This window comes from Octopus bimaculoides, chromosome 3, assembly GCF_001194135.2.
Source record: "Octopus bimaculoides isolate UCB-OBI-ISO-001 chromosome 3, ASM119413v2, whole genome shotgun sequence".
Classification (NCBI taxonomy): domain Eukaryota; kingdom Metazoa; phylum Mollusca; class Cephalopoda; order Octopoda; family Octopodidae; genus Octopus; species Octopus bimaculoides.
The window spans coordinates 114,680,904-114,691,280 of NC_068983.1; the positions used below are offsets into that span (position 1 = coordinate 114,680,904).

General features: G+C 37.5%; 1 long non-coding RNA gene across 3 annotated transcripts in view; it reads right to left on the reverse strand.

Annotated features, from left to right (window-relative positions):
* Window positions 1–10,377, reverse strand: part of LOC106881905 (uncharacterized) — a 71,165-nt gene that overhangs the window by 60,126 nt on the left and 662 nt on the right. For all 3 annotated transcript variants that reach the window (XR_008263801.1, XR_008263803.1, XR_008263802.1), the window contains exons 2-3: window positions 7,327–7,408; window positions 4,367–4,487 (exon numbers count right to left, since the gene is read on the reverse strand). This is a non-coding gene — a long non-coding RNA (uncharacterized LOC106881905). The remainder of the gene's footprint in view (window positions 1–4,366; window positions 4,488–7,326; window positions 7,409–10,377) is intronic.

The following is a 10,377-nucleotide window of genomic DNA, read 5'->3' on the forward strand; positions in this document are numbered from 1 at the left end:
TTACATTGACCTCCAGTAGTCAGCTGGTACTTATTTTGTCGACTCCAAAAGGATGAAAGGCAAAGTGGACCTCGGCGGAATTTGAACTCAGAAGGTAGCTCCAGACGAAATACCGCTAAGCATTTCGCCTGGCGTGCTAACGATTCAGCCAGCATGCTTTCTTAATAATAATAATAATAATAATAATAATAATAAAATAATCCTTTCTACTGGAAGCACAAGGCCTCAAATTTGGGGGAAGGGATTAAGTTGATTACATCGACTCCAGTGCGTAACTGGTACTTATTCAATCGACCCTGAAAGGTTGAAAAGCAAAGTCGACCTCGGTAGAATTTGAACTCAGAAGGTATAGACGGGCGAAATACCGCTAAGCATTTCGCCCTGTGTGCTCATGATTCAGCCAGCACGGCGCCTTAATAACTACAGCAACAATAACAACAACAGTATCGGCACAGCAACTACAACAACAACAATAACAGCAGCAGCAACAGCAGCAACAGCAACAACAACTTATTAGCTTCCAACATCCAACTCGAGTAAAAGTTATCAAGCACTCTCATAAATGAGCAGTAAGCAATCAGTGACAACGTAGCTGAAACCCTAGCTGAGATTCCTCTGTAATCATTTCTTGTAGCTTTACTGTACAACCGGATGTTGAATGACGTAACATGAAGAAACGTTGTGATAAACAACTAATAAACTATGGGTAAGATGTTCGTGTCTTACAGGTGGGGACGGAAAGCTAAATACAAGGTTATTTATTGCTTACCACCTCTTCTCTGACCCACCTGACACACTTGTCTCTCCTCTTTTATTCAGCTACACTGTGTAACACGTTCTTCCCGCCACTAACCATTCTACTCCCACCTCTCAATTTCCAAAACGTCAGCCCACTTCTGGAATTCCTTTCCGCCCACTTCTTTTTCTTTTCTTTTCTCTTTTTCCCCACCTCTGCAAGCAGAGACATAGATTAACAGATGTTCAAACTGAACAGCAGTCGTCCCTTTTTCCTCCTGACTGAAATTGTAAAATAACAATAAAAACTACTCTTTTACTTGTTTCAGCCATTTGACTGCGGCCATACTGGAGCACCGCCTTTAGTCGAGCAAATCGACCCCAGGACTTATTCTTTGGCAGCCTAGTACTTATTCTATCGATCTCTTTTGCCGCACCGCTAAGTAACGGGGACGTAAACACGCCAGCATCGGTTGTCAAGCGATGTTGAGGTGACAAACACAGACATACAAACATATACACACATATACGTATATATATATATATATATATATATATATATATATATATATATATATATACGACGGGCTTCTTTCAGTTTCCGTCTACCAAATCCACTCACAAGGCTTTGGTCGGCCCGAGGCTATAGTAGAAGACACTTGCCCAAGGTGTCACGCAGTGGGACTGAACCCGGAACCATGTGGTTGGTAAGCAAGCTACTTACCACACAGCCACTCCTACGCCTGTTATATATTTTAACCCTTTAGTATTCAAATTATTCAAATTATTCTGTCAATGGTAATACTTCTTGATTGACAATGTTTTGAATTAATTATGCATTATCTTTTAGCCTAGAGATTTCGATTACGTGATTTTTGTCTTTAGAATAACATTGTAGGGTTGGCGTGAGAGGCTTTTAAGCAACTGACTCTCAATGGGAAGATCTGAAAATAGATCTCTGACTTGTTCTGGGGAATTTGTTCAGTCATATCCCAATGATGATCATATTCGTCGCAAAAAAATAAAAATCATGTAAAAAAAATTAGCCGAAAACAATTGCAGTAATGAAAACATAGGAATCCAAAATTTCAGGATTGCAGGTCCGGATTCGGCCCGGAATGTTTTTAATTTACTCATAGCATGATATGTTCGGCTACGGCCTCTAGGAGTAAAGTTGATAAAGTGTAACACACTAACATGCACATTTATTATATTAGATATGGATTAAAATTAATCAAAGCACATACAAAGTATGTCTGACTGCTGGAAATAACAGTCAAAACTCTTATTCAAATCGCCGAAAAATATACCCAGTCTTTCTCACTCCTTTATTATTACTCCTATTGCTACCATCATACTACTACTTTTAATAAAACATCATCAACCCTCCTTAAATTTGTTTCTTTTTCTCTCCGTCTCCTTCTCTCTCTCTCTCTCTCTCTCTCTCTCTCTCTTCACCTACTATTACTCTCACCCCATCTCTCTCTCTCTCTCTATGCCTACTATTACTCTCACCCCATCATGAGGAATGGTAGGAGTATTATTAAATAGTGAGAAGACGAGTCTAAGTGTGACACACTGACACACGAAATTAGTTTTCGCATTTATTATATATATACACACACACGACGGGCGTCTTCGTGTTTCCGTCTACCAAATCCACTCATAAGGCTTTGGTCGGCCCAAGACAATAGTACAAGGCAATTGCCCAAGGTTCAACGCAGTCGGACTGAACCTGGAACCATGTAACCATGTGGTTGGCAAACAAGCTTCTTACTACACAGCCACGCCTGCGACTACATACACACACACATACATATATATATATATATATATGTGTGTGTGTGTGTGTGTGTGTGTGTGTGTGTGTGTATATTATATTATATTATATTACATCATATTATATCATATTATATGACTGAACGCCACGCATCCATTTTCAAGTAAGTTTATCTTACTAATTTTGATGCGACTCTACCCTTTCGTTTTCTCTCTTTTCCTTTCTCTAATTCCTTTTTCTCCCCCTCACCGTTTTCTATCTGTATGTGTGTCTCTCTTTCTTTTTCCTTTACTCTCTCTCGTTGTTCACACGTGACCATCGTCCATCTTTCTTTTCCTCGCGTGATCATCTTATCCTTCAGTCTGTCGTACAGACCAGACGCATTCATATCTGTCTCCTCTTCTATCGTTTCTCTTGTCAAAGACAATATTCCTCTAGCATTCGCTACCTTCCCTCGTCTGGCCTAACGGCCATCCATGCTTCTTTTCGTTTGGTTTGTTGTATGTCTCCACTGTCCTGTTTTTGACTCTCCGCAAATCCCAAATTTTATTTTGATTCACTGGTGCAACTTCTTTTCGAAGCTTCATATTGTCGTTAAATGTTCGAAATAAGGAGTACATGGACAACCGACAACTGATGAAAGGCCGTTCTTTATGTTACTTGTCGTGTTTTCCATTTGTTTCTCTCATTGTTTGCATACCCATGTTTGTCTTCGCATTTCATGCTTTCATATTTCGTATTTCATGTTTACTTTTGTGACGTTCTATACCCATATATATATATATATATATATATATATATATATATATGTGTGTGTGTGTGTGTGTGTGTGTGTGTGTGTGTGTGTGTGTGTGTGTGTGTGTATGTATGTATGTATGTATGTATGTATGTATGTATGCACTATGTATGTATATATGCATATATATGATTGAACGCAACGAAACCATTTCCAAGTAAGTTTATCTTACTAATTTTGATGCTACTCTACCCTGTACTGCTCTCTCTCTCCCCCTTTCGTTTTCTCTCTCTTCCTTTCTCTAATTCTTTTTTCTCCCCGTTTCCCCTTTCATTTTTCTCTCTCATCCTTTCTCTAATTCTTTATTCTCCTCTTCATCATTTTCTATCTGTGTGTGTGTCTCTCTCTCTCGCTCTTTCTCCTTTACTCTCTCACACGTGACCATCGTCCATCTTTCTTTTCCTCGCGTAATCATCTTTTTCTTCCTTCAATCTGTCGTATAGACCAGACGCATTCTTATCTGTTTCCTCTTCTATCTTTTCTCTTGTCAAACACAATACTCCTCCAGCTTTCGCTACCTTAACTCGTCTGGCCTAGCGGACCTCTATGTTTGTTTTCGTTTGGCTTGTTGTATGTCTCCTCTGTCCTGCTTTTGTTACCAGCTTTGACCCTCCGCAAATCCCAAATTTTATTTGGTTCGCGAGAGCAACTGCTTTTCGAAGCCTCATATCGTCGTTAAATGCTCGAAATAAGGAGTAGATAGATAGCCGACAACTGATGAAGGGTCATTCTTCATGTTACTTGTCTTGTTTTCCATTTGTTTCTCTCGTTGTTTGCATGCCCAAGTTTGTCTTCGTATTTCATGTTGCTTACGTTTTGTGACGTCCTGTACCCATATATATATGTGTGTGTGTGTGTGTGTGTGTGTGTGTATATATATATGTATGTATATATGCATACCTATATATATATATAATATTTATATTACTATATGACTGAACGCCACGCATTCATTTCCAAGTATACGTTTATACATACATACATATATATATATATATATATATATATAGTAGTCTTGGGTTTTCATACTCATCTTTCAAAGTTTGTAGACCTACCTTGTAAATGTAAATGGGGACTCGAACTCTCACCAATGCTTCGCATCTGGTCGATTTATCACAAATGTCTGACTCTTAATCCATTCGCAAGAAAACCGAGGAGAACGTAATAGAAAATAATCTGAAATATTAATAGAACAACAAAGGAAATTCGTTTTGTACGAAAGATGATGCGGCTCTTGTAGATTTGCTGCTTAACCGGATGTTTGATGGCGTAACATACGTCGTGCTTTGTGATAAACAACTAATATATTTACTAAGGTAAATGCTTATAGCATGTAATTTAGAGGTAGGAACATTTGAGGATAGAGCACCAACACCGTAAACATGACCAAGAGTACTATATTTAATAATTTCTAGAGAATACTCCTACAGGAATTTCTTTAAGTCTCCAAGTGTTGTTTATTTCTTTCTTTGCGTCACCACAAAGGTACGTTATCATACAATAATTGGAAGTATATAAACAAGTGCGCTTCTCATATATATTTACAAAATTAAGTTATATCTATATTTGGACGTATATATGTGTTGTGTTTGATATATATATATATATATATATATATATATATATATATATATATATAATATATATATATATATATGTGTATATGTATATATGTATGTATGTATATATATATATATATATATATATGTATGTATGTATATAGTTCAAATTTACAAAAAAAAAAAAAGAAAGACAGATGTAGGAACAAAAAGCGGGCGTATTAGTTTAACGCTCGGGAAAAATAGAAAAGTCTTTTACGTTTCGAGCCTACGCTCTACGACAGAAAGGAATAAGAGGCGAAAATGGAGAGAGGACGAAAAAAAAAACAGATAGAGAAAAACTGTGTAGAGTTCAGCGGTCCAACATGGCGGGATGACCAGATAAAAAAAAGGTTGAATGAAAGGAAGATAATAATAATAATAACAATAAAAAGGTTGAATGAAAGGGAGATAATAATGATGAACCCAACAAACTAAGGTGCGCGAGCGTGTGTGTGCATGTGAGAATGGTGTGTGTGAGTGTGTACGAAGACTGATCAATAAGTATCCAGACTGTTGCCATAGTAACGAAGCTAAAACACGCAGAAAAAAGCCGCTTGGCACTGATTGATCTTACACACTAACTTTTAACGTTCTAGCTCACTTCTACTGTTTACAGCAGGACTTGGAAGGAAGGTGTGTAGCATGTGATCGTCGCATGATGGAGAAATTTGTCATGGCGATACCTACTCAGAGGTCTACACAAAGGTGCAGGAACTGTAGGGAGAGGAGTGTATGCGCCGCACACAAGTGTACGAGTGGTTCAGACGTTTCCAGGATGGCCGAAAAAATGTCGATATTGACGAACGTTCTGGGAGACCCACAACCAGCAGGGTTGAGAAAAACATCGCAAATGTGCGTGCAACTGTAAGGGTAAATCATTGAATCACCGTCCGTGAGTTATCAGATGGGCAGTTCAGTTCAGTTCATTATTACTGAAGATTTGGGTATGAGGCGCGTGTCAGCCAAGTTTGTGCCAAAACTGCTTTCAGCTGACAAAAAAAAAAAAAAAAAAAAAAAGACACTCGGGTTTCAGTTGTACAAGATCACCTTGATTGTGTTGTGAACGATGAAAACTTTTTGGAAACTTTGCGAAGGCCTTTGAGCAGGTGTCGACAAGCTTTTGGCAAAATTTGATGCAGATTCACTGTCATGGTCAATACAGCGAGCACACACTACTCACCTTCTTCCCAAGCACTACTGTAAACAGCGGAAGTAAGCTACAACGTTAAAATTTAGTGAGCATGCACAGCGGAGTTCAAGGTCAATCTGTGCCAAGCGACTTTACACTGCATTCTTTAGCTTCGTTACTCTGGCAATAGTCCGGATACTTATTGATCATACCACGTATGTGTGAACGGGGGCGAGTGAGTCTGATGTGTGTGTGTGTGTGTGTGTGTGTGTAACGTGTGTGTGTGTAACGTGTGTGTGCGTAACGTGTGTGTGTGTTGCATGTAGCAGTTGATGTGTACTTTTACCAATGGTGTGCGTACATGTGTACGTGTGTGTCAGTGACCAAAAAGTGTGCATGTGTATAGTGTATGTTTGTGAGCGAAAGTTGTCTTTGTTTATGCGTATTGCGTGTGTGTATATATATTGTCTGTGTTCAGGTATTATGTGCTTGCGTGGGTGTGGGAGTGTGGTTGCGGGTGTGTGCATGAGGGTGTTTGATGTGTGTACTGAGTTAAACTGTGTGGCTGCTCGTATATATATATATATATATATATATATATATATAAACGCCGGTGTTTTAATAGTGGCACCTGATGAAGGATATGTTCTGTATGTGGCCTGCTTGTTTGTTGTACCTTGTTTATCGTTTTGTCCATGTTCTTTTGCAACGTCATGTACCCAGATATGTATCTATATGTACATGTAGATGAAGGTATGTACATAGATGTACATATATATGCATATACTCATATATTGTTTGTATCACACGACAGAACGCACGCTTTATTTTTACACAGTAAGTTTTGAACTATATATATATATATATATATAATATAACATAGGATAAACTCTTTATAAGAATTTATCAAGTAGTCAGCGTGAAAAAAACTCATAATGAAAAAAATAACGAAAAATGTCGTAATGAAAAAATTCATCGTTTCTTATATATATATACAAAGATACATACATTTATACATATATATGCATATGCGTACATAAACGCATACATATATATGAAAATATTCAAATGTATACACTCATACACACACGTTTGCTTTTTTCCTGAAATATGTAATTTTCTCCGTTTTATGTCTGTTTTTCTCGCGTTTCTTTGTTCTTGATTGCAGAGATCTCTCTCTCCCTCCTCCCCTCTCTCTCTCCATATATATATATTACGATAAAATGTAAAGCTGACCTCAGCGGGACTTGAACTCAAAACACCAAAATCAAACAGAGCAACGTACCTAAATACAACAAAAAGGTTTGTCCGCTTCCCTAATGATTCTGCCGATCCACCAATTGGAAGAAGTTTTATAATGTTCATTTCTAAAAGAGAGGAAGAAAGCTCAAAATTCTGAGTTAGTCGAATTTTACTCCAGAGCTGTAGTTTATCCAATCCTTAGTGGGTTCAAATTAAAGTTCGTTTCGGTAGCTTTTTGAACTCAGATCATAACTAAATAACAAGAGGTAATTTGCCCGATGCTCTAACAATTTTACCAGCCTAACACTCTTGAATGACTATAACACAGTAATAATTAAACAATATCAATATAACATCTGCCACATATCGCTTTCATAGTAATTGTATTTCTTGTATCACTACGTCATTCTGATGTCAGTAAATATCCGGGCATTAATAATGTTGCCATTCACATTGTTTGTCCGGATATATAATTTAATGTAAAGCTTAGCTACTTTTAGGCAAGTGTGTAGTATAATGCTGTACACACTTGCTGCAGTAAACCGAATGGCTGTTGTTATTGCAGTGACTAAAAGGAAGTGGTCCTTTACCATGTGACTTTATAAATGACATTTGTAAAGCGAGAGTGGAGAGAAGTGCATGCAAAACAGGTCGTAAATATGTTTATTATATATTATTGCTAATTTAGATAATTGTGAAAAAAATTACTGTTAAAAGTAGAACGAGCTAACGGGAGAGTAAGTACATGGTAGCTCGAACTATTTAAATTAGCAACCAAAGCTCCATCATATCGTATATTCTCCTGCAAATGAAAGTAGATACGTTGAATATTGTAATTCTTTATCTGTCTATCTATCTTTCTATACATACATGCACATACATACATACAGAAAGACAAATATGTAACATGCATACATACATTGTATTGTATTGTTGGCACTCCGTCGCTTACGACGTCGAGGGTTCCAGTTGATCCGATCAACGGAACAGCCTGCTCGTGAAATTAACGTGCAAGTGGCTGAACACTCCTCAGACACCTGTGCCCTTAACGTAGTTCTCGGGGATATTCAGCGTGACACAGTGTGACAAGGCTGACCCTTTGAATTACAGGCACAACAGAAACAGGAAGTAAGAGTGAGAGAAGGTTGTGGTGAAAGAGTACAGCAGAGTTCGCCACCATCCCCTGCCAGAGCCTCGTGGAAATTTTAGGTGTTTTCGCTCAATAAACACTCACAACGCCCGGTCTGGGAATCGAAACCGCGATCCTATGACCGCGAGTCCACTGCCCTAACCACTGGGCTATTGTGCCTCCACTGCATACATACATACATACATACATACAAACATATGTGTGTGCGTAAGTATGTAAGTAATGTGTGTGTATGCAAAGGCGGTATGGTTATGGCCGGAATACCATTGAATAAAAGTGTACATGCTTAGGACTGATCGGTGGCTAAACACCAACTACTATTCTAACTACTACTGAAATATGAATCTATATGTTTTGTGGGGTTTGTTTCTTTTGTTTTTCTTTTTTCTAAAAGCAAAGCCTAAAATATGCATGAAAGGATCGGAGGATTTTCCCGCTTTTTCAACTGTCGCCGACTTCACATTGAACCTGTATCGTTAATTTTGGTCTGATAGTGTATTACTACTTGTTCTGCAGCGTTTGCCAGCGTCTCTGTGAATATTTAGTTGTTTGAAGTAGTAATCACATTTGGTTTGGCAATATCACTTTTATTATATTAAGAAACTTTTCTAGCTTTAGGTAAAAGAAAATACAAGAAGATCAGTTAATTATGATTTTATTCAACATATTCCCCTCTCAGATTCACACACTTATTGTTGCGGTACTTAAGTTTTTCTAAGCCCTGTAAAAGATCTCGGAAGGTTGAGCCTTCAACAGGGCCTTTTGCGATACCTTTAAAGCTAAGAACTTTTCAGTACCCCTTCGTAGATGCTGACTTGATAATTTATTAGTTACGAATTGAAGGAAGCCCATGAGTTACTATACGACTGGGCTCAAGTCTCCGTGGCTTAAAATGGTTGCTAGATAAACCTGCTTCTAAATAGGACGCTAGTCTATCGTTGATAACTTTCCCAGGGCAGCCTTCCACTCAGATAAAGTGAAGTAAATAGAATTGTTTGCAACTTAGATATATCAGCAGAATTTGATCTCACGACCCATGCGTTAGAAGGTAGATCTTCATCTTATCTTCTGTATTATTTAGTCTTTGATTGATATTTATGTTTATTAACTCAAAAAAATGAAAAGTTAATCTAAATAGTTAAATGTAAATTAAACATCATAAAGTATTTCTCTTCACTCTTTCACGGACAAAGTTAAAAACACTTATAAAGTCTGCTTTTCATCCCACCAGATTTAATAGAATAACTCCCTGTAATATCTCCGTCACTTGCGCCGTTTTCTTTCAAAAATTGACATTGCATTGAAGCTAGGAATTGACTTTTCTTAAAGATTAATTTGAGAGGTAGCTTGCTTAGAATTGCATAGCGATTGTATATATATATATATATATTACTTTATACATAATAATCAAATGTGTAGACATTTTTTGTATTCGGTTTTTAATTTGCCATTATTTTGTTCGTGAGAGAGTGAAAAGTATCTGAATCACACATTCACGTTAAAGTGTTCGAAACACGCCGAGGGAACTTATCTTATAACATTCCTGGCTCGATAAAATGAGTATCAGTCAATTAGTACGGGCAATCATTTACACCAGAGTTTCCAATCTAGTACCTATATCAGAAACCTTTATTTTGATAACGGATTAAACACTTGAAAATTCTTGTCACTCAGAGAAGAGCATAAGCTAATAGAGTAGCGGCAATACTAGATCAGAAAGATCTGCTCAGCTAAATTTCGTGTTCAATAATCAGCTTCGGTGCGATGGGCACCGGAAAGCAAAAAAACCTGTTAAATCAAGTATGTGAACTGTTTCGATTAGTCTACTTCATTTCATACCACCGATACCTTTCAGAAACGTATGAACGCCTCACAATCTCTATTCCACTTCCTGATAGATGCACAGCATTTACCTTTTACCTTTAACTTATTTCACTCATTGGA